We start from the raw sequence: 22,540 nt of genomic DNA, 5'->3' as shown, positions 1-22,540 counted from the left end.
TGTGGCCATCGAGCTTCTTGAAACGTGGCCCCGTCTGCATTGAGATGTGCTAAAAATGTGTAAATCACACACCAGATTTCAAAGATTAAGTAGGACAAAAGAACATCTCATTATCATCTTTAATTAGTTCCATGCCGAAATGATATATTCCAGATGTATTCCGTTAAATAAAATATAATTAATTTTGCCTGTTTCTTTGTACTTTCAGAAAATGTGGTTGCCAGGAAATGAAACATTACTCATGGGGCTTGCGTTCTCTTTCTTTGGGTCGGGTCTCTCCGGTCAGAATTTGCGTTAGTTTTGTTCACTGCCTTTTCAGTTCTACAACAGGCTTGGCACGCGCAAGGGGAGCTTGATAAATGTCGATGGAATGAATAGCACGACATCGCGGTATTATGGAAAATACATGGATTTTGGGGTCCATCTTGACCTTGGTTTAATTCTGTATGCCCCTGAAAGTGCCCTTTAGCTCATGAGCCTCAGTTTCCTCATCTGTAAAAGGAAGATGCTACTTTTGAGGATCCAGCGACCTAACCTACACCGGGTCCAACACTAACCCCGCAAACTCGTGGTCACGTGTGTGGGAAACCCTGGGAGGTGCGGAAATGATAAACCCGCGTTAGGCACCAGGCTGTGGCCTCGAGCAGCTGCTAAGAGGTTTATCCCCAAACAAAAGTGTCTTTGATCTCACTGCCAGAACTGCAGCCAGTCTGGACGGGTGGCAGCCGCTCGGAGAGTGAGGCCCAGAGCCAGCGTGGGCTGTGACTGAGGACCAGGGAGGCGCACTCCATCCGTACCTGTAATGAGCCCAGTTTAGAAACCCCCAGAGCGAGGGCCCAGGCTGGTCTGTGGGGGCTTCTCAGAGTCCTTTCCAGAGAAGAAATTACTGGTGGAGACTGTCTCCGCATTTCCAATGCCCAACATAGGAACCCGGAGGCTGAGGAGGAGGGAAACGTGGCTGCAGGAGCACCCGGCAGAGGTCTCTGGGGCCAGGTGGGATGTTCTAGCACAGTCCTATGTAATTTCAGGAGATCACTGGACTTCCAGAGATCATCGCCCAGGATATGAATCCCCATTCTGGTCCCTAACGGTATGGCTCTTGGAGATTCAGGTGTATCTGGATATCGACCATGTGCATCAGATTACAAATTGGGGGAATTATACATTTTACAAGAGGGCTTTTTTGTTTGTTTTCAAAAGCATTCATCTTTAAATCGTGATGAGAACAGCTAACATGCATTAAATGCTTACTCTGAGCCTGGATGAAGAACATGCTACGATCATCCCCGTGTTACAGAAGTAGACACTGAGGCCCAGAGGGGTTATATAACTTGCCCAAAGTCTCATGTTAAAAAGTAGCAGAAGGAGGCAGTGAACCAGAGAGCCCGAGTCCAGAATCCCTCTAAAATCCTGCCTCTCACCCACGCTCAAGCCATGCTTCAAAAAGAATGAGTCTTTAAAATGGCTCCACAAGGCCTCCATGAACAAGGTATTCCTTTGTCCAATGACAGAAACAGAGTTTTGCTGATGGCGGAGAGCTGGCAGGGATGTGGGGTTGTCCCAGGCCACTCAGTGACAAAGACGGGTGAATACCAGAGTCTTGAGTAACCTGCCTGGAAGCTGAGGGTTGTGAGTCAAGCCCTATTAGGTTTGGGATTAGGGATTAGGTTAGGCACTGAGGTGGACACCTTTGCACATCGTCTCTGCAACCCGAATCATCAAAACGCTCCCTGGTGCTCCCTTGTCCCCACTGTGAGAGGAGGGAAGGGCGCTGAGGACGGTGACCAGTCAGAGATGACAGGCTCTAACCGGCCCTGTCCAGATTCAAAGCCAGGTCATCCGCCCAAAAGCCCCACAGCGGGTGTCATGGATTCCGACGTGTCTGTGGGTGTCCCAGTTGGGTTCCCTGTCCCTCAGGCCTGGAGCTATACCACAGAGTCTCTGCCCCACCGGGGTGGGAGTTTATTAAGTATCTGTGAGGCCGGACCCCTGATCCACCCTAGGGTGTTTAGAGCTGAAGATCAGCTGAGGAAACGTAACTCCACACATTCTGGTATAGAATGGGATCACAAAGCCAAGGCGGCCAGAGGGGCTGAGGCTCGGCCAGGGTCAAGGTCGCTCCCTGCAGGGAGAAACCTCCAGGCTGACAAGGACAATGGCCGTGCAACCGCAAGAGTCACGACAACAACAACAGTGAAGATGATGATAAAGCAGCTGCTACTTCCTGTATCGCCCGACAAGCTGGCGCCGCCTGCTGAGGGAGACCCCGGAAGCCCCGCGGTCAGGCTCTGGTTTGCTGCTTCCCTCCGGGCATTAACTGTGCACCCGGGACACGCCAGGCGGTGGCCCAGGTGCTGGGGGACGTGGCAATAAGCATCGTGCGGAAAACACCACTGCCGGGTGTCCCATAGGTACATCCTCCCTCGACAAGAATCCAATACCATGTAGGAAAACCCCCGAACAGGTAAGGCGGGGCCTGCTTATTAGTACCACAGACGTTGTCCACAGCTTGTCACACTAGTCACTCCCACGGGGAGGCGGTGGTTGATGGCCACTGGGGGAGGGGCCCCATTGGGCTGCGGGATCCAGGGCTCCCTGGACCAGCGTGTAGGTGCTGAGTGGCCACCTTGGGCACCTGCCCAGCGCCCAGGCCCCCTTCGCAAGGCCCTAAGCCTGGGCGTGGCCAGGCCTGGCCAGTGAGATCTTCCTATTTCCCAAAAAGGGTGGGCCCGGCCCAACCAAGAACCAGTCGAACTCAGATCTTCACCGTGGAGGAGATGCTGGTGGCGGGCATCCCTGCCTCCCTTGCTGGGTTTGCTGGAGGGACGGGAAGGAGCCCATGCTGGTGGCCACCTGGTCCTCCCAAGGCTGCCAGAGGAGGGAATGAGGGGTGGAGGGAGCAGGACCCCAGGGGGCCCCGCTCAAACCCACGAGTCCGGCTGCACCTGCCAACGCTTCCGTCGTATAAACCAACCGTACCCTCTTTTGCTGAACAAAAAAAATTAAGATAAAATAGCGACTAAAAAAACAAAAACGACACAAAACCACCCGTCGCCCCAACTCCCCCGTTTCTGAGGCGAGCTTGGTGCTGACAGAGGGAGCAGCGGCCACCATGTCCTCTCAGACTGCGAGGTGGCGTCCCGGAGCGGGGCCGAGTCGAAGGCCGAGTCCGGGGTTACTGGGTCTCTTTCCTCAGCTGGGACATTTTGAGGATGGCTGTTCAGGTGATTCACTGAGAGAGGCCTGTGGGTGTGTCAGGGGCTGAGGAAGGGCATAGTCACAGGGCTGAAAGCTGGCCAGACTCTCCTGTGCCACCACCCGGGACACGCCGCCCAGTGGATACGGTCCTACGTCACTGGGCTGGGCATCCTTCTAGGTGGTTAGCAGGACTCGGAAGGCGGAAGAGCCAGGCCTGCCCTCGGACACGCTGAGGTTAAAAGCACGTCTAGCAAGCGGGTGCACACGCGGGGAGGGAAGGGGAGGGGAGCGGGGAGTGCGTTGGAAGGGCGCGTGGGGACCGGCAGACGCATCCGAGGGGACACCATCTCCGTGCGCCAGGCACTGTGCCGGGCACCGAGCTGGCCGTCAACAGCACTCTACCCTCAGCCTCGTGCAACCAAGAGAGCCGAGAGAGAAGAACAGAAGACTGTGAGAGACGACGCATCGGGGATGGAGGGCCGGAAGGAACCAAGCGGCGTCGCCGACCCAGCGGAGGGGGGAAAAGTGAGCAAAACTGGAGGGGACACGGGTGACGGAGCAGGAGGAGGAAGGTACGGGAACAGAGGGCGGGAGGCGGGGGCGACGCCCGGGTCCCTGACAGGCGAGGGCGGGAGGCGGGGGAGGAGGCGGGGGTGACCCTCCCACCCACGTGGGCGGGGCTGGGGAGACTGGGGGGTGGGGATTTGGCCCTGGGCTTCGCGCTCCCACTGGGCAGCTGCCCCGCCTTAGGGTCCCAGCGGCTGTCACAGGGGCGGGCCCTACGTAAGGTCTGCAGACACGGACAGGCCCGCGGTCACAGGGAGCCTCAGCGCAGGGTCGCTAGCACACACGCCTGCCATCCCAGCGATCGGCGGAGCACAAAGGGGACACAGCGAGTGGGGCCCTGGGGAGAGGCCATGCCCCGGGATGGGCCCCCACCTCCAACCTCATCCCGGCCGGCCTCCCACCTCACCTGGATACGCGCCGCAGAGGCCTCTTCCATGGCCTACAGGGCCCCCTCTCCACGCTGCTTTTTTTTTTTTGCGGGGGAGGGGGCAGTCTTTCTAAAAGGCAAATGTGATCACACCATCCTCACTCAAGACCCTTCCCTGGCTCCCCATCGCCCCCAGGATAAAGCTCTGAAGGCCCTTCTAGCCCCTGTGCCCACCTGCTGTGCCCCTCAGGCCTGGGCTGATTTCCACACATCAGGTCACCTTGTTTCCTCCTCCAGCCCTACCCCTCACCCCGGTCCACAGACAACTGAGGCTGGGAGAGGGGGGCAGAGTCAACGTCCTCCTCATGTGGCCACGAAAGCCACCTCATCCACGACTTCTGTCTCTCCTTGGGAAAGACGCCCTTGGCTGAGAACCACTGCTCTAGACTATTGGTGGAATTTTTAAAAAAGCAGATGTGATAATTTACAGTAAGATTATTAAATGCGTGGCCGCTCTGCGCTTGGCCTAGCGCCATCGGACATTTTTTTCATTTATAAACCAACCCTCGTGTGACCCCGTGCAGGGTGGCTGGACGTCGTGGTTTGATGGTTTGCCTTTTATTTTCCTTTTCAACCCAAAGATAAACAGAGCAGCATGAGAAACCCACTCGGGTTCCCTAGGTGCTGGTAAAAAAATAAATAAAACAAGGCACACAAAATCAACAATCAAAAGGGTTGTTTGTCCACCTCGGCCTCGGGCTCGCTGAGCACCTGCTGCCGCCCCGCCCCTCCGTCTTGGCGCCCGCGGAGTCAGTGTGGCGGGAGGCCTGCTGTTCACGTAGACCTGACAGCAACTGTCAGCTGAATTGCTCCTGACAGAGTAAACGTGATGGTTAGGAACCTGGGACAAGGCTGGCACAAGGCTTTCCGCTCTTAACGCGCAGAGATCCGAGAGAGAGGACCTGATCACAGGCCCTCGGGTTCCCTGGGCGTGGTTCCAGATGGCTTTTTGCTTTACCTGTTGCCACAGGCCGCCCTGGGGACTGTTCCCTCATTTCCTCAAAGGCAGCCTGGAGCCCCACCCAGCTCAGTCATGAACCAAGAGAGCCATGTGACCTTGCAGGTGACAGTTAAGTAAAGCTGGGACGTATGGCGGGCTCGCCGTGTGCTGGCTGCCATTCTGCGCCCTGTACACCCATCGACTCACATCATCCTCACCACAGCCTTTCGGGGAGCTCTCAGCACCCCCATTTTACAGACGAGAAAACCCAGGCGGTGAAGCAACTTGTCCAAAGTCCCGTAGCTGGTAGAGCTGGGATTCAAACCTGCTTTTGGAACTAGGACACAGAGCCTTCATGAAGGAGGGTACGTCTCTCGCTCGACCAGCAAGGGACACTCACTCCGCTACCGGGGGTCCTCTGCAGTGACCCCCGTTCCACAGAGCTGACTACGGTGTGGTGCGGTGAAAAGCGTCAGGGGTTAGGCATTGCCCACGTTCCAATTCTAGCTCCTCTGTGTTCTGCCTGTGTGACTTGGGGCCAGAGACTTGACTTGCTGCTCTGTAAAATGGGGATAAGAACCAATAGTGTTACTATAAGGATTACATTAGGAAACGCTAACAACAACCAACGTTAACTAAATGCTTCCCGCACTCAAGGTGCTATGAAGTAAGACATACTGCCATCTTCCTCGTTTTACAGATGAGGCGCTCAGAGGGGTTAAGCCACTTGCACGAAGAGGACACACGGCTAATTGCGGAGATATGGGGATTTGAGCCTGGGCTGACTCTGAGCCCAGGCTCCTAAGAACTGCATCCTGCGTCCTCTTATATAATTCGACGTGTACACAAAATGACTGGCAGAGTGTCTAAAACACGATAGCTCTTCAACCCACAGCCAAAAGCATTATCATCCGGAGGGCACCAGCGAGATAGCACCCAGAGAGGGCCCATCCAGACATCTGCAGGCCTGCAGGGGAGACCTGCCCTCTGTTCCCAGCAGAGCAGACCCTGTGATGCCCGGCACGTGGCCAGGATCAGCCTGGTGACTGAGGGTGCTTTGTTCATGGCTTAGAGCCCGTCTTGCCGATTATGGGGAGTCAGCTCCAGGAACAGACTTTGGCCCCAGTGAGGTTTATGTTTAGAAACAGACTAACAGTAAGTACTTGACATCTTCAAAGACTCAAGTGTCTTGGCCAGGAGACTCGAGCGATTAGAGTCGCATGGGGGTGACCGCTAGGCTGGGGGTCAAAGCTGTCAGTGACACTTGTTGGAAATACAGATGCCTCTGGGCCCCACCCAGACCGCTGGCTCTGAGTTGCCAGGGGGCGTCTGCTCATTTACTTGTTTACTTAAAGTATAATTTACATCTAGTAAAATGTACAGACTTTAGTGTATAGTTTGATGAGTTGTAACCACCGCCAAGATCAAGATGCAAGACACTTCCATCACCCCAGAAAGTTCTCTGTGTGTGTCTCCTTCCAATTAACCCCTATCCTCCCAAACCTAGGCAACCATTGATCTGCTTTCTGTCACTGCAGGTTAATTTGATCTGTGCTGGAGGTGTCTATACACGGACACAGGTGCTCTTGGGTCTGCTCCTTTCTGTTCATCCACGGTGCTGCCTGTATCTGTAGTTCGTTTGGTTCCTTTATCTCGCTGAGCGATGCCTACCGCGTGGATGGACCGCGGTCTGTCCTGGCCTGACCCGGGCTGTTTTCTCATTTGAGCTGCTGTGCATGAAGCCGTGGTGAACATCTATCTGTGTGTGAGTCTGTGTGTGGACAGACGTTTGCCCTTCTCTTGATAAACACCCAGGCATGGAATTGCTGGAGCATCGGGGGAAGCCCTGACTTTTTCCTTCTCTCCAGGGCCTGCAGCATGAGGGCTGGGATTCCTTAGCCTGCTTTTTTTGTTTTTCGAGACCTCTATTCTCAAAAGGCCCCCCCTCTCTGATCTCCAGCCATGAAAACCACCCTTCCCTTCCCTTTCCTCCTTGCGGCTGAAACGCGAAGCTCTGTTTTCCTTACTGCCGTTTTTGCTTGCCTGGGGAATGACAGCTGCTTTTTTAAAAAAGTGCCCTTCAAAGTCAAGGCTCCATTCCCGAACAGCCCGGCCCAGAAGGCACCGCTTTGATCCACAGAGCAGCAGGCAACGTGAAACTCTCCGCCCTGCCTCCCTGGAAGAGCAGTTTGTTCTCCCCCCGTAGACCACAGTGCTTCACCAAGTGTCACAATGACAGACGCACAAGGAAGGGCAGTTACGGAAATGCTCGGCGCGTAGCGGACGCGTCGACGATTCCGGTTGAAGAACGAGAGTGTTGGTGGAGGTTAAAGCAAGGGGCTGGAGGTGGAACGGTCTCGATGGAATCATTTTCTTTCTTTTTTTTTTTTTTTAAGATGGAATTTGTGAAATTTGTCTAAAGAAGAAATAAGCAACTGATATTTACAAGAAAGAAGCGATACCTGGAGCGTGAACCGAGACACAGGAAAAGCAAGCGTAGTGTTCATGATGGCAAGTCAACAATCTGTGTAAGACTAGGATCAAGGTGGGTCTCAGGTTTCCAAGGGGGGAAGACTCTGGGCCCATCACACACTCCCCCAGACGTGTCTGTGCACGATTACCAACCGTATTATGTACCATAACATTTCGTGCCAAAAGTTTCGTATGCACTATGTCGCTCAGTCCTCACGACCCTCCACGGGGAGGGGAGGCATTACGTCCATTTTATAGATGAGTAAACAGTATCAGATTGGCAACGGTAAGTCACTTGTCCAGGATCACAAAGCTATTAAGTACACAGCGTGAATCTGAACCCAAGTCGGCCTGGCCCAGGAGCCCACTCTCTGCTCCATATGTCAGGGGTTCCAAACTTAGCTGGATACCTGAGTCAACTAGAGGGCATGTTCGAAACCCCATTTCTGGTCTCCCACTACTGGGGCATGACTCAGCAGGCTGGGCTGGGGCCTGGGATTCTCTGGTTTTCATAAGTTTCCTACAGGGTACCGGTCCAGCTGATTGGTGATCTGAGCAGAGGATTGCTGGGGTGGGCCACATCCGTGCCAGCCAGAAGGTCCTGCCAGGAGAGCTGGGGGAACATGAGCTGAACCCCCCAAAGCCACCTGGGAGGTAGCTCCACGGCAAGGATTGATTGATGCATTGTGGCAGTTGACTCTGGAACTGCTTTTCCCAGAATCTCCCTCCCTGTCTGGTTGAAAGGGTTCACGGACCCAAATCCAACATGAATTCAACTCAATTCTCACACTATTTGCCCGAAGCCAGAATCAGATCCCACAGTGGACGGGCTCAGTCCCACAAGTCGGCCCCCCACCTCGGACGCCAATCACGAGTCCAGGCTGCCACCCGTGCTCCTGACCAGCTAGCTATAAATCAGAGGTTCCCAGGGCCTCCTCCCTGCGTTTGATTAATTTGCCAGGACAGCTGACAGAACCCAGGAAAACCAATCCACTCACTAGGGTACCGATTTATTACCAAGGAGATTAAAAGATACGTCGGAATCAACAGCCAAACGAAGAGAGAGACAGGGCGAGATCTCTGAAAAAGGAACTTCGGTCCTTGTGGAGGCTGGCGCCCAGCACGGGGGCACGTGGCAGCGTTCTGGATCCCCAGCATGGACGCTCTCTAAAAGAGGGGTCGACAAGCTGTCCGGGTTATCGGGGAGGCTTGATAACGTACTCATGACTGACCTAAGTCACTGGCCACTGGTTACTGATTCAGCCTCTAGTCCCTCTCCTCTCCCCAGAAGTTGGGAGGCGGGGCTGAAAGTTCCAACCCTCTGATCACTGGTTGGGTCTCCTGGTGACCAACATCCATCCCTAGGTGCTTTCCGAAAGTCACTTCATTCATATAACAAAATATGTCTTTATTACTCCCATAGTTTAGGAAATTCCAGGGGTTTTAGGAGCTCTGTGCCAGAAACGGGGAAGAAGGTCAAACATATATTTTTTATAAATCACAATATCATACGGGCTCTAGGTTAGAACTGGCCAAACGAGGAATTTGGGCAAAATTTGGGAAGTGGGAGTGAAGTAGCAGCCATTATACTTTTGAGGTCATCACAGGTCGATGTGGTGACAAGCGGACACCATAGGGTCAAGCAGGTTTGAGTGTGTCCTGCTGTCCTTCAATTTGTCTAGCTCTTCCTCCTGACGGCTGGTCCTTCTGACCAACAGCGTCCCCTGAATCCCCACTGGACACCTGGGTGGGCACCCACCAGGCAGTGGCTGCCCACAGGCTTCTCCACTAGTCTCCCTATCACCCCACTTTGGTGGCTGGACACCCCGGCTTCTCAGATGGACATGGTCTCTGGTCCCTTAGACCCCCTTTCTCTTTCACCTTTGCCTTCCACTCCCATTATTGTGTAAGATCGAGTTCTTATAATAAATCTCTTATCCCACAGGTCACAGGAGCTCAGCTTCCCTGAGTCACCCTGAATGAAAAGAATGTCCACTCTCTCCCGCTGAGGCAGAGGTGGTGGAAAGTGGTCTCTGACCAACGCGTCCCCATGGCCGGGAGCTGGTGGGGAATGCAGACGCTTGGGCCCCACCCCAGACCTACCGAGTCAGAAATTCTGGGGGAGGGTCCGGCAATCTTTTAACAAGAAGCTTCTAAGAAGTGCTAAAGTTTAATGTAGGCATTTAAAAAGCCGTCCTCCCTTTCTGTTTGGGATGATGAAAAAGTTCTCAGAAAAGATGGACAGGATAGTATACAACATTACGCAGGTCCTTTATGCCACTGAACAGCACACTTAAAAATGGCTAAGAATATTAATCAGCCAGAAGTCACGCATAAAAGGTCACACACTGTATGAGTTCACTTATATAAAATATCCAGAAAACGGATTGGTAGTTGCCAGGGGGTGGGGGGAAAGGGGAAGTGGAAGGCAACGGCTTGATGGGAATGTTTTTTTTTTTGCGGGGAGGGTAGTGAAAAGTTTTGGAACTAGAGATGGTGGTTGTACACCACGGTGACTGTCCTAAATGCCACTGAAGTGTCCACTTTGAAATGGTCGATTTCGTTACGTGACTTTCTGAGACGGGACGTTATGTCTGTGACGATTAGCGTTTACTGAGACGTCACGCTAGGGCTTCGCAAGCACCGCGCCGTTTCACCCTGGCCACGACCCTGCGCGGGTGGCATTGTTATTCTCCCCATGTAACAGACGTGGACCAGTCAGACTCCAGGACCCACACTCTCAACCAACACACCGTGATACCCAGCACACTGACTGATTTCTCTGTGCGGGAGACAGAAACACGGCATCAGCCAGGACACCTGGGCCTGCAACTAATAGAGCAGATCCCTAATCACTCGGCCTCACCTGCCCCGAAGGGAAGCGGGGTGGAGACTGGCTTGCTCATGGGTCCCCGACCCCTGGCCTTCTCAGATAAAAAGGGCCCCTAAAAACGTTTGGTTTGCATTTGAGTGGCTTATCAGAATGGAAAGATTTTTTTTTTTTAAATCATGAGAGTAACAAAAAATTTATTGAGCATATATTATGTGCTAAGTACTTTTTACAATGTAGCTCGTTTAACCCTCACGAAATCTTAAAACTCTTCTCCCTATTTAGAGAATTTAGGCAATTGCTCAAGTTGCCGAGGTCGTCAGGGCCCGCACTTGAACTTAAATCTGTTACTTTAATACAAAGGGATACATGTTTTTCCCTAGGAAATTTAGAAATGGTAAATATTTGAATTATTTTAAAAGATGTTGGTTCTTCTTTAAAATCTAAAAATGGGCCAGCTCTGCAATCTGCCTTTCTCCATAACTGGATTAGAAGCATCTTCTTTGTCTTTCAGCCTTCTCCATCACCAATATTTTTTAATGGCTACGTGGTCTTCCCCTGCACGATGTACCAGAGTCTGTTTTCAGGCATTTAGGTTGAACATTGGGCTATTTCCACAAGAAGACGTTTCCACCAGAGAAAAACATTTTAACCAGGGAGCTAAAATTTAGCAAAACCCCTCCCTTACCACAAGCAGCAACATGTCAATCAGCTTTGGAGGGATAATATTTGCGGAGGACAGCACCAGGCAGCAACACAGCTGATACACATTTATTTCGGATGCAGACTTTTGGGGGAAAGACTTCCATTTTCATGTGCTGAAGACAAAGTCAGAACGTCTCTCAGATGTACCCATCCCACTCCTTAAAAAGAAGAGCTGATTCCTGGGCAACAGGAAGCAAATATTCTCCAGGATCCAAACCTAACGCCCCACTTCCTAGTTCTGAGATTACCTATGGGGTAAATGTAGTTAAAAGCTAGTACACTCTGGTTCTCACTGTAGTGTAGTGGTTAAGAATCCAGACTCTGGAATCTGACTACCCTAGTTCAAAGCCCAGCTCTACCCCTCACCAGCCCTGGATGATGTTATTAGTTCACCAAGCCTTTGGACATCAAGTGCTGATGATGTAAGAAGCCTGGGTCCCTGAAGGACTATGTGGAGCAAGGACCCTACCTTCCCCACCCAACATATTAAATTGTAATTGTGACCTGAGCATCTCAAGCCCCCGAGATGTGGGGCTTCTTGCACAGTAACCTGGGTTCCTCAAGTCGTAGAATGGTTACGAGTATCTATGAGTTAACATACGCAAAAATGCTTAGAATAACTGCCTGACACAATTGCTACGTAATTTTAAATTAACGTTAGAAAAAACTTAGGTCAGACCCTCTCACTAGCCAGCCCACGATCTCCTTCCTCCAAGGCCACCGCCATGACCAGGGTGATGGGAAGGCATGGCAATGTCCCTCTCCCCCGATTCCATCACGGACACTGACCCCCATCAAGAACACTTCCCCAAACATCTATGACTTTCGTTACTAACCGGACACATCTCTGCCTCTAAGGAATTTCCCTGAACTCTTTTTGAACATGTTCAGCCTGAAACCCTCTTGGAGGAAGTAAATTTGTGTGCTCCTCTCTGAGTAACTGGGCAACTTCAGCTGGGGCGAGAGCGCACACGCATTCTAGAGCCACGACGCACTTCCCCACACGCGATGAGTCAGCAGAAACACACAGGGTGAAGAACGCCGTTAACCACACTCCCGTTGGCTCAGCCAGGCACAGCTCCCCATGGCCCGAGACAAAACTTCCGTCGATGGCTCCATCAGCTTCCAACTGTAGAACTAAGGACCGATGATGCATAAATTCAGAATGTGTACCCCTCAGCTAATCCCACATTTATCTACCATTTATCTGTAAAAGGATTTTTCCCCCCTCATACTTATGAGTCATGGTTTTTCCTCTTTTGGGGGGGGGGAGGGTGCGCAGACCCCTTTGAGAATCTGATGAGAGCTACTGACCCTCCACAGGAAATTCCAGAGATAGGAAGTTTGATAAAACTGCAGGTGGGTCCTTAAAGCAATCAATCCGAAGACCCCATGTGAGTTATTACAAGCTTAAAATGACCCAACGGTTTCATAATGATCCTGACAACTGTAATACTGTGTTGCCTTGATGACCAGGAGTATATCTAAAAGTAGCATTTAAAAGCATCACTGTCTGCATAGAGAATTTCTGGAAGCATGGCTACCTCTGGGAACAATACCTGCAGGGAGGGGTCTGTGGTGGAAGGGGGATTTACATTTTTTTCATTGCCTGCCCTCTTATGCTGTATTTTTTTTTTTACTATGCATAAAAAATGTTCCAACTGAGCTAATTTTCTAATAAAGGAAGAGAATTAATAAAAAGTTACCTAAGAACTATATGCAAACTATTATTACTTCCATTCCTGCGACATGAGGGAGGGGAGGTCATTGATGAGGAAAAAGACGCCTTAACTACCTAAAGGGTTGAACCCACATCAACTTAAGGCAAAACGTCATTCAAGGAGAGATGACAAATTATTTCCACTCGGTGTTCGATAACATTCATTAAAGTTCCAAATTGGAGGGGAGGGTATTATTAATATTCCCTCAGGTCCCTACATAGCCATGGTGCTGGGGGTAGGAATTAGCCAAACCTTCTTACGGACGTTTAGGGGGTACACGATCAAGCAAATTGGCTCTGAGCTAGGCTGGAGGTTATAAAGGTATGTAAATGCTAGAGAAATGCTGGGATGGGTAGAGGAAAAAAGACACACAGTGGAGGCTAAACAGCCCCCCATCAGATACTCCCCTCCCTACAAATTCAAAGAGTGTAGCTCTGCATTTATTAGGCCCAATTGCATGAAACCGTCCTTTCTGCGGGTCATCTGTACAGGGGTGGCGGGGAGGGGGGCGAGCCTGTTACTTCCTGTGTTGCAGTGAGGGTTACGGGAGGCCATGGGTGTCAAGCTCCTCGCTCTGTGCGAGGCACACAGTAGGTTCCCAATAAGAGTCCATCCCTTCCGCCCTCCCCTCCCTGGATCATCAGCATGAAACGTTCTACGCTTGGCCATTTCAGATAAAGATAGACATAAACTCTCCATACAATCCCACTCCTAGGCATTGGCCCAAGAGAAAGGAAACACTTATGTTCACCCTAAAACCTGAAGGTGGATGTTTACAGCAGCTTTCGTCATCGTCGCTGAAAACCAGAAATGCTCCAAACGCCCTTCAACAGGTGAAGGGATAAACAAAGCATGGTACATACACCCGTATCGTGGACTGAACGCAGCATGAAGGACTCTCAGATGCATCACGCCGAGTGAAGGAAGCCAGCCTCGAAAGGCTTCATACCGTATGATTCCATTTACATGACATCCCGGGAAAAACTTGAAGAGCGGCAAACACCGGGGGTTGCCAAAGGACAGGGGTGGGAGAGGAGCTGACTACAAAGGCACAGTGTGGAAGAATTTTGGGGGCTGGTGGAACCTTTCCGTATCTTGATTATGGCGGCTGTTCCGCAATAGTACGTGTTTGTCAAAACTCAGAGCTGTACCTGAAAAAGGGCGAATTTTACTGTTTGTAAATTAAATACACACACTCGTAAACAATGCTGGGAGGGTGGTGTCTTAGTTCAGGTTGCTGTAACAAAGTACCATAGACTGGGGGGCATAAACAGCAGACATTTATTTCTCACGGTTCGGGAGGCTGGAAGCCCAAGGTCCGAGTGCAGAGAGATTCGGCGTCTGGTGAGAGCCAGCTTCCTGACGTGGAGGGGTTGCTTTCTCACTGAGTCCTCACATGGCTTTATCTTGATCTCTCTCTCTTCCTCTTTGTTTAAAGGCACACATCCTGATCGTCTCTCTCATGACCTCATCTAAACCAAAATACCTCCCAAAGATCCCGCCTCCTACTGTCCTCTCATTGGGGACTTCCACATATCAATCGCAGGAGGCTTGGGGGTGGGGAAGGCAGGAATCCAGCCTCTAACAAGTAGTTTCTACAGGTGCAGAAGAGTGAGCTTCTGCTATCTCAGCTTCCTAAGTGTAGGAAGGGCGGCCCAGAGGCTCTAAGGATGCTCAAAGGTAAAATCGTAAAAGAGCCACCTGGAATAGTGAATATTTGCAAAGCTCTCTACAGCTCACAAAGAGTCCAGTCTTCGGGGCTTTGAAAGCTACGGGCTTAGCCTAGCTTAGATCCTGCAGGAAGGGGAGAAGCGGCAAAGGTTTGAGCTTGCTGCATGATATGGTTCTGGGTCTGTTATACTACTTGTTTGCTGGATCCTCCTCCTCCTTCCCAGTAAGGTACAAGCTCCACGAAGGCAGGCACTACGCCTCTATTACGGACTGTTTCCCCTCAAAACCCAGAATACTGGGCCTGTAGAGAGAACTCAGTGAATATTGGTTGAATGAATGAGTCTCGCTTCCAAAATGACTTTTAAGAAGAAATTATATGAACAGTTTTCCCACCCCGCCTGTGTGAATTAAGCTTTTTTATACCTCTGGGCCTTTGCACAGGTTGTCTGCTGCCCCTGCCGGGGGCACCCCTCTTCTGCTGCTGGCCTCAGATTTCGGCTCAGAAGTCACTCTTTCTGGAAATCCTTCCTTGACTCTCCAAGTTTGGGTAAACCTCCTCCTTTCTGGCACAGGGCCTTCTTGTCACCGGCAGCTGTACTGTGATGGCCCCTTCACAGCGGTCACCCCCAAGGACGATCCACTCCATCTAGGGCAAGCGCTGGCCCTCTCTAAGTCACCTCTGGCTCAGTGACCGGCACACAGCATGTATCCGTACAGTTGTTTAAAATGACAGTCTGTGGAGAGCCGAAGATGACTTTCCCTATACAGTACAATTTGCATCTGTCACTGTGTGAAATCAATTACCCAAAGGGAACTCCAATACATAATTGCTACTCTCCAAAGCGCGGCTAATGAAGCTGTAATAATCAAGGTCTGAAAGTGTGAGCGTTCTGTGTTTTACCACATCTCCCTCACCAGCTATCGGCAAAGCGTGGCCGCGCCCTGACCAACACAAGCCTGGCCAGTGGGTATGGGGAAAGCTAAACGCAGGACAGGAAAAAGGGTAAGTAAATTTTCTTTCTCTCTTTCCCAGACCAGATGTAAAGAGAAAAAAGCGGTGAAGACGTAAAATTCACCACGAATTAGGACCACCGAATTTTACATCTTGAATAGAAGAACAGCAGAACCTTCCAGAGACATCTAGAACTGGATATCGTATGAGACCACAATCTTAAAAAAAAAAAAAAAAAAAAAAGGGCGCTAGCCCACTGAGGTGGGTTCTCATCCTGGATCTGCCAGAATTTGCTGGGTGACCTTGGGCCCGTCACCTCCAGGATGCTTCCATTAGTGAAGCTCTGAAGATGGTAAAAAAAAAAAAAAAAAGCTGAAATGGGCTTACCAGCCCTGTGATGTGTTTTAAATGCTGGCATTGAACGAATAAATTTTAGTGCACTGTGGCAATATAAACTGGGCTGTTGGCACGAAAGTCAGTGATAAACATGAATTCTCAGTGCAGGCTGCAGGGGCCCGAGGCTGCACGGTGCGTGTGGGGTTCAGGCCGAGAGCTCTGTCGGCTTGGAGAGCTGTCAGAGGTCTACGCCGTCGGGAGACCCGCAGGATTGGGGCCTGAGCCAAGAGCCCGCCTGCCCGGCACAGGCCCCGGCCTCTCTCTTTTCTGTCCCGTTTCTTCTTCTAAGAATTGAGGTGGTTAGACTAGCAGTGGTTTCCAATTTGTTGTTTTGTTTTATTTTTAAAGTCTCGGAATCTTTTTAAAAGGATCTTTGGCACCGCTGACGTCTGGAACGCTCGTACGCAGAGTTCCCTTCTGGCCGGCCCTGCCTCCTACCACTCAGCCTTGTCCCTGCAGACCCCTGAGTTGGTTCTGCGACCTATCCGTGGAATGCTAAGTCCTCCGAGATCACAGAATAAAAAACAGTGGGTCGGAGCAGAGCTGCTCAGGGTTCCTACCGTGCCGTCGGAAATATATTTATCTGGCGACGTGGTGCAGACCCACGTGCACAAACAGACATGGAAGTTTTACTAAAGAATGCTTGTCATGACAGGATATGCACTCTGTTTTCAAAGTCTACTTTCTTCTATTTCACTTTTAAAAAGCCACTGGAAGGCCACTTAGCTAATCAACAACAACAACAAAAAACCCAGTCTGCAAACATTAGCCTATCGACAATTTACAGGGCATTAATAAAGCTGGGGTCCTGTTAGGAGATGAATGAGGCCAGGAGATACTGTCCCCACAGTGGACTGACCCACCCCGTCACCTGAATAAATAATTAATTCTCTGCACATCTTTGCCATTGAAACACCTGTGCTCCAAGAGGCAGGGAGATAAGCAAGTCAAATACTGTTGTTGTTTTTTCCCGTAGGAACCTGTACTTAGCACCTAATATCAGGGAGATCTGGGGCAAGGGCTGATGACAGTGGGGTGGGAACCCCTGGCTGGGTTAAAACCAACACAGCAAGAACCCAAGAGAAACAAAGATTTCTCCCTCCCTCTGCATGATCTTTGGGTCACACCCTTCCCACCCAGGTGGCTGACCTCCTCTATTTCTAGGAGATTCGTGGAGAATTGGTTTTGATTTAGATTTTATAAACATCGCCCTTTTCCAAGAACCCATGGCCATGCAGAAGAATGTCCCCCTAAGTCCCACGGTGGTAGTGAATCTGCACAGTGTTACAGGCTTTCGGCCATGGGGGTATTCTGAGGGAGCCGACCGGGAAGCTGGCCTCGTGAACACCTTCCAGCCATCGGATGGGAGACGGGTAGCTTAGAGCTGGTTTGCAAAACTGTCACACGGGGAAAATACATGTTATGATGATGTATTGAAAACCAGGATATGAAATAGCAGAGTGAGCAAGCAAGCAAACGAAAAACCCGGATGAAACACCACAGCGTCAACAGTGGCTGACGGGGTAATGGGGTATTTTCAAGTTCTCTACAATGAGCGTGTACTTCTTTTGTAATCTGGGGATGAAAACAACTTTAAAAGCCCGTCCACGTTATAAAGGATGGTTAAGAAGCAGCAAATAAATTTAATCGCTAGCTTACTTCCTAGTCTTCATGCCAGCTTGACCAGACAAACTGAAAATGTCAAGATACATAGTCTTGATGTGCAGCCCTTGCCTTCCAGGGGCCTTGGCAGTGACTCTGTTTGGACATGTCACTGCGGATGCCCCAGAAATACCTGACAGTGTGGAGTGCAGGGAGAAAGGGTTCCCAGAGGGGAGAGTGCTCTGGGTTTTTGTTTTCTTTTTCCAAGCATCATCCTCAAAATCATTCGAGACGGAATCAGTAAACTTGGTGCTAGACTTGGCTCTGATCGCAGGCTTCTCTTCCTTCCCTTCCCCTCCCCTTCCTTTTCCTCCTCTTCCCTTCCCTTCCTTTCCCTGGGCCTCAGTTTCCCATCTGTACAATAAACAGATTGGACTTCTGCTGGCTAAAGTCCATTTTGGCTCCACTTTCTAAGAGCTGAAGAGACCAGCATTCAAGTTTAAGGGCTGCTGGGTCTGATAAATCTAGGGCAAGAGAGAATAAGACTTTCAGCCACTCAGCCCAAGTAAACAACACTGGATAGGCGGCGAGGGCCACCCCAGCAGCCCCGAAATACAGGCTGGGGCTCTGGGGAGGGAGATGCTGAGAATCAGCCTGAGGCTGCAGGGATGGGGAGCGCTTGGCGAGACCCTCAGAGAACCGCCTCTGGCCTGTGTCTTGGGTAGTCTGGGAGGGGCAGGGCAGTCTGGCCTGAGGCAGAGAAAACCAAACAAGTGACCTGTTTCTCTGGGGAGCCAGAGCTCCCAGGAGAGGCAGCCGGTGCATCGGTGCATCGAGAGCTCCATCCAGGAGAAGGGAGGGAAAACATGTCACCAGGTAAAGCTGGGCCACCTGTGCAGGCCCGGGAGGAGCAAGACTCTGCGAGGTGGCCAGCAAGACTGCGATGTGGAGAACCACCAAACCTGGACTAATCTCCGGCCTAAAACAAGTCTTTGACCCGAATGTAGCCGGGTCTCCTGGGATAACGCAGAGGACCCTGGGGGGTCAGGAGGGCTGGGTGCCAGCCCTGGTTCTGATGCTGACTTGCTGTGTGCCCTTGAGCAAGTGCCTTTGCCTGCATTTCCGAGGTCAAATGAGTGGTCCCCTCCACCCGAAACCTCCCAGGGTCCTCCTGTGGCAGGGGAAGGTCGTGTGTGCTCCACCTCCAAGCAGAGGGAGACTTATAACACAGAGAAGGAAATTCTAACAGCTGTTGGTGTGAGGACCCCTCCAAGGTTCAGGGCAGACACAACAGAAGTGAAAGCAAAAGCCAGCAGCAGCGAGAGCAGACTCTTTCCCACCCTCCCATCAGAAGGCGTCCGAACTTCTGGAACTTTCCAGGCACTTCGGGAGAAAAGGCGTCTCGGCCCCTCAACGTCCGCCTTAATTTGGAGCTGGGGGAAGAGAAGCCCAGAACCAAGGCCTGCCACGCTCCAATCTCTTCCAGGCGGAGAATTGGGAGGGCTTTACTGCCAGCCCCGCAGAGGGGCGCTGGACATTTACCAGAGCCATGACCTAGTAAAACAGGAGCCCCCAAAGGATCAGGCTGCCCAGAGCAAATGTCAACAGGAGATACGCTGCTGGCTCTGCCACCTGCTCTGCCATTCCTCACATAGACCGAGAAACACCTGGACCTTGTAACTTCTATAGTCAGAGAGCCTGAAATCCAAGGTTTCAGGCACTCGCTACCTCTATGGTAATAGACACACTCAGTTTGGGTCTCACGTCCAATCCATGGATCTTACCCCTCACCAGGGGTCACATGTTAAGGCCACATGTTAACCTCTGTCTCCTGTGCAGTGCTCCAATCCACCCTCCTCCCCCTTTTCATTCCCACTGTCTCCAACCCCAGGCAGGCCTTCTCCAAACTTCTATTCAATTTCCACGCAGCAGCAGCCGCAGCCGGAATTATCTTCCTAAGGTACCACGAGGATTGAATGACTCCCCTGCTGAAAGGGCTTGAATGGAACTTGTATCTTTCTTTGTCTTTCTAGTTTGGTGTATACGGAGCACCTAGAACAGTGTCTGGAGCACAAAAGGCATTCTTGACTTCAGCTGAATGGTTCCGAGACATCTACAGGACAATGTGCCACCTGCAGTGACCTGGCCCCGCCTGTTCAGTCCAGTCCACTTCGGACCCTCCACTCCCTTTGCTCTCCCCATCTGTCACCACCTGAGTGCCCTTGCCCAGCACTCCCTGTGCCCTGCACACCTCCGCGCCTTTGCTCGTGCCGGCCCGTCTGCCAGACACCCTTCCTCCCCCTTCGCTCCAGGGACTCCAATTCGCCGTTCGATATTCTACCATTCTTTTCTTGGCAGGACCTCTTGGCACGCCTCAGGCTGAGTTATTTTCTTTTTCTTTTTCTCTGTTCTCACCTAAGCCCTGTAACATAACTTCTCAGAGTACTGGCTACATGCTAGGTGGGAATGCTGGCCCGAGGAGGTTATCGATCCCATTTTACGGATGAAGAAACGAGGCTCGGAGAGGCAAAGTGACTGCCCACCAGGGGTCACGTGGCCAGTGAGTGGTGGGGCCTGACTATATCGCTGCCTCTCTGAGACACTTGTCATTTACTGCTCACGAGGCTGGGAGCTCTCTGAGGCCCCTTGGCCTGGTATTCCTGGGGCGCGCCTGGCCCTGTGAGATGCCTAATCATGGAACTACTGTCGGCTTAGGAGGTCGTGAGGAACGGATGCACCACCAGCCTCCTCCCCTGCCTCTCTCTTCTGCCTTTATTCCCCACTCTGGGTGGTACCTCTGGGAAGCTGGGGAGGGAGATATCTGGAGGGCAAGGGTTTCCCTCCTAATACTATTTGGCCCTATCTACTTAGGTCGAGATCCTTTGTGACAAGTCTCCAACGCGTGAAAGCCGTTCACAGGTCCCAGAGCTGACCTTTCATTAGTCAAGCTTCCTCAAAGTGAAAGCCAGAAGCCACCCAAGAGGGCAATTCCTCTCTGACCGCCCTCCCCGGCTGGCGCTGGTCCGGCCCCCGCCCCGCCCCGCCCCATGCCCCGCCCACCTCTCTCAGGCCTCGCCAAGGTTCCCAGCGCCAGCCCCACCAGCGCTGCTGGCCCGGGTCACGCAGGCCCATCCGAGCGCTGCACAGGGACCCCGCGGCTGCTGTAGGCCAGAGGGGTGCCCTGGCGGGGCTGGGGAAGCCGAACGCACGTCCAGGTTTCCTGTTCCCCCGCCTCTTTGTCAGGAAAGATTTCTTACTGAAGTTGACCGTCATCCCTCTTCATCAGACTCGGCGCTTGCGGGCCATAGGCCTTGCCTCAGGACGCAGACTATAGATCTGATCGGGGTTCCACGTACTTGCTATGTGCTGGTATGAGTGCCCCGCCTCACCCCAGACGGTTACCACTCACATTTTACAGTGAAGAAACAGTTTCTTCAAACTTTGCTCACGCCTGATTCCTCACCCCTTAGCTTCTAGTACGTAACACGCTGATAGGTGCACCCGAATCTAAATCGCTAAAAAGCCTCGACTTCCAGAAAGGAGTAAGGGATGGGGGAGGGGAGGTCACGAGAGCAGTGCCAGGGTGGTTTCCAAGGACCTATTGGGAAACTCTGCTCTAAGCACAGGTGAAAGGTGCCTCTGTGGAGGTCAAGGGTTCGAAACCCACAGGGCGGACGGCTCCTGTCCCCGCCAACAGGGGGCCCCGGAGGTCGGATGCCTTCCCCCCAGCTGAGGCCAGCTGGTCCCAGCGCGATGCCCGGGAGACGGGGGTGTCCAGTGGGTCTGAGCACGGAGTCCTGCCGGCGGCAGATCCGGGACAGGAAGCTCTCGGACCGACAGACGGACAGTCTGAGACAGTCCTCGACCCCCTCCTGGGCCCGCGGGAAACCAACAATCACTCCTCCAGGGGCGAAGGCGCGGCGGCGCACACTCACCCGGGCGGCGGCGGGTCCAGGTCGGTCTCGGTCCAGCGGCGCGGGGCTAGGGTCTCCACGACCCCGCCTGCCCCGGGGCTGCCTCCTCCGGGACGCTGGGATCCCCGGGCTAGGGCCCCGGGGAGTCTCTCGGTGGAGGGAGGCGGTGGCGGCGAGGGCGCACCACCAGCTCCGAGACCAGGATGGGGACGCAGGAAGCTCGGCTTCGGAGCGCCGGCGTGCGGGAGGGAGGGACGGCGAGAGGCAGAGGGCGGCGCCGGCCGCGAGAGGCCTCCAGCCCCGAGAGGCGCCACCCACTAGTCGACCCTCCCTCCCAGCCCTGCGCGCCACCCCGAGGCCCGGGGCGCGCGTACCGAGGCGCGGAGGGCGGGCGCCCGCTTCCTCGCGTCGGCTAGGGCACGCGGGGGTCGCGGGGATGCTGGGCCCAAGTCCTCGTGCCACCCCCAAGGGCCGCGGAATTGGATGTGGGAGTTTTGGGGGCAAATCTTGGGCCAAGAGTCCGGGTATTTATGAGTTAAGTAGAGCTAGGAGATTCCTCTTCACCCCACCCTTGGCGCAGGGGCAGACACAGCACCGCGGGCCCGCCAGCCGCGCCTTTACCTGACCCGGCACTCACCTGGCTGCCTGGTGCGCCCGCTCTCCCCGCACTTCTTGGGGAGGCAGCTGCCTCCCTCTCTACGGGTTCGGGGTGCTGGGGCCCGCCTGCACCGCCCAGGGCGACTGCTCTGAGAGGTGACTGATGGGCGGAGGTTTGGGAAGAGAGTTTTTAAAAAGCGAGTCAGCTCACGCCCTTGGCTCGGCTCCCCACCCTCTCCCAGGTGCCCTGCGCGCCCTCGGGGTCGCACGCCTGGGCCTCCGCGGGAGTGGAGCCCGTGCTCGGAATGGGGGCGCCTAGGTTCGGGTGTCTCCCTTGCTGGGGGCCCATTCCTAGCTTCGCAGAGGACTTTCCCAAAGAAACACTGGCTGCTGTCCTCTCGCCGACCGGTTGGCAGGCTGGGGGCCCGCCTCTGCTCAGAGCCCCCGCGCCGCTGCCAGAGGCCTAGTTCTGGGGAAGGATGAACCCGAGCTTGGCGAGCGCGCCTCTAACCTGCGGCTTTGTCTCTGGCCCCTACCGGGAGGTTTGC

The 22,540-nt window shown here is 53.0% G+C and overlaps 1 protein-coding gene across 2 annotated transcripts in view; it reads right to left on the bottom strand.

Moving 5' to 3' along the window:
* TMEM51 (transmembrane protein 51) overlaps positions 1-22,055 on the bottom strand; it is a 40,799-nt gene extending 18,744 nt beyond the window's left edge. Inside the window, exon 1 of one of the 2 annotated variants that reach the window (XM_036228946.1) lies at positions 22,033-22,055. The gene's annotated coding sequence lies outside the window, so the exon portion shown is untranslated. Of the gene's footprint in view, positions 1-21,416; positions 21,639-22,032 lie in introns of those variants that run through there. The other variant, XM_016128339.2, reaches the window with a different exon arrangement.
* Positions 22,056-22,540: the final 485 nt, after the last annotated feature.

Source organism: Rousettus aegyptiacus, unplaced genomic scaffold (genome assembly GCF_014176215.1).
Source record: "Rousettus aegyptiacus isolate mRouAeg1 unplaced genomic scaffold, mRouAeg1.p scaffold_m13_p_1, whole genome shotgun sequence".
Lineage (NCBI taxonomy): Eukaryota > Metazoa > Chordata > Mammalia > Chiroptera > Pteropodidae > Rousettus > Rousettus aegyptiacus.
Note: the sequence above shows the minus strand (reverse complement) of the source record. Positions and strands in the feature narration are given on the sequence as shown.